Source organism: Ptychodera flava, chromosome 21, assembly GCF_041260155.1.
Source record: "Ptychodera flava strain L36383 chromosome 21, AS_Pfla_20210202, whole genome shotgun sequence".
NCBI classification, from domain to species: Eukaryota; Metazoa; Hemichordata; class Enteropneusta; family Ptychoderidae; genus Ptychodera; species Ptychodera flava.
Window position 1 is genome coordinate 15,822,539 of NC_091948.1, and position 2,117 is coordinate 15,824,655.

The 2,117-nt window shown below is 37.2% G+C and overlaps 1 long non-coding RNA gene across 1 annotated transcript; it reads right to left on the reverse strand.

The window, feature by feature from the left end:
• Positions 1–326: 326 nt before the first annotated feature.
• On the reverse strand, positions 327–1,660 carry LOC139120982 (uncharacterized). Its single transcript, XR_011549184.1, has 2 exons — positions 882–1,660; positions 327–681 (listed from the first exon to the last, which is right to left on the reverse strand). It is a non-coding gene; the product is annotated as an uncharacterized lncRNA (long non-coding RNA).
• Between the last annotated feature and the right edge of the window lie 457 nt (positions 1,661–2,117).

Genomic DNA, 2,117 nt, shown 5'->3' on the forward strand with positions numbered 1-2,117 from the left:
TTGAAGGATTCAACTGTTTATACCACTCCAGGTCATGTGACCTATTATTCTTGCCATGCATTTATCCCTGAAAACACGACTGACACCTATTGTTCTTATGCAAATAAGTAATCAGTCATACTTTTATTCGTATGTAAATAAGTAATCACCACACTTTAATGAAAGAAATCATTATCATATCAATAAAAGTGTAGTGATTACTTATTTAAATATGAAAAAAAGTATGACTGATTACTAATTTGCAAGAGAACAATAGGTCAAGTCGAGATGTCTAAAGCATTCACACACATTCAATAACAAAATGAAGACAATTTGTTCAACTGATATGTTATAGCATCACATTTTATAATTCAATTTTAACTTTCTTTGAACCATGCTCAATGTAAGCAACATGATTTGTTGATGAAGACTGTCCATCTTTAGATTCGGCATCTTCTTGGGTTGGACCAATCTTGTCTGTTTTGTTACATTGTTTAGTCGTAACTTGAGAAACTGGTTTACTTACAGATTCCTCTGATTTAACACTAGATGGAGGTGGTAGTAATATATTCGACACATGCTTTTGTTGTGCAGTAGACATACATTTGAAGCGCGTAAACCGTCATCTGATCTGTGACCTGTTTGTTCTTTGATAAGCTGCTCATCGAATCCCTGATGGTATAGAGATGTTGCCGCATTCACCTGAAATTATCAAACACAAGACATATCTGACAAATATCATGGAAATAAGTACAGCCTTTTTTGTAACGTTTGTGGAATAGTCGAAAGAAATTCTGTGATACTGCCGCACACACAACAAATTGTTTTGGTCAATGAATTTAATTTTATAACTTTACAGAATTCGTTTTGTGTATAAATATTTTAGTAAAAGAATAAATTACCTTGCCAGAATATCCAGTGTGCTGGCAGTCTGGCCAAGCCATCTTGCACATTTGCTTTGTGTAAAGACGTATTTTTTCTGGCAGGAGAACTTGATTATCCCTTGGCAAGGGTCATCGATAGTACAATCCCGTCCGGTGTTATCATCGCCAAGTACTTTTTTATAAGTTGAAGTACACATCGTTGATTTTATGCGCTCCGTAGTAGCGGCTGCTCTTATAGGGCAGTTTGCCCGTGTAAAATCCACTTTGGTTGTTTTTACATGGCCGTCCATGGAACTCTAGGAAGTCTCTTGGGTCATCAGATCAGACAAGTTGACAAGGTCCATCTTGACCAGTCGAAAACACGAAAATGGAAAGCCTGATGCATCCATGAGGCAATCACATGCATCTACAGATTGAATGCCTTCTCGCTAGCCAATAGCCAACAAGATAGAGTAAGGCAAGCCATTTTATTTAACCAATCAGACTAAAATAGTTTCCTTCTACACAGGTGCATTATACCACTCTGTAGCCCTTATTCAAATGCAGATTTGCAGTTGACCAGAGCCCTTGTCCTACTTGTCTGGGATAGGTCATTCTCCCAAACTCGCATGCCAGGTGCATAATGACCTCTGTGAACCTTTCGACGTACAATGGGTCACTCCATTCCATTGTGGGTATTCAAATCAAAAGTAGACGATTTATTGACAGTAATTTTCAAATTTTAGAGAAGATTGGCCTGTTTTTTCGCGGTATAAGTCGTTAATCGCACCTCGTAGGTGAGCTGTTACAGTTGTAATCACCACACTTATGGTCAGGAACTTGTAAACATCACTCGGCCTTCGGCCTCGTGATGTTTACAAGTTCCTGATCATAAGTGTGGTGATTACAACTGTAACAGCACACCTACTCGTGCAATTAACTATACATATACGTTATGAGGCCGGCATGAATGTTTGTGTGTAGTGTAATCCTACCTGCTGAATTAACTTGGATTTCTTTGGTTGTAATTCGCCAATTACTTTTATCATTCATATGTTTAATGCTTTATGGAATTCAGATGCGAAACGTATTTCTGTAATTGATGCATCGCTTGTGTAAACAGTACTTGAAAAAAAGAATAATGTCTTGGTATTTTTGAGTTTATTTAGAAGCCGAGTTTAAGAGATTTAAAGGGAATTTTATATAGTCACGACGAGTAAAAGTGACTCTTTGTGTACGAAGTTATCATTGGAGAAACTTCATGTAAGAGAAGAT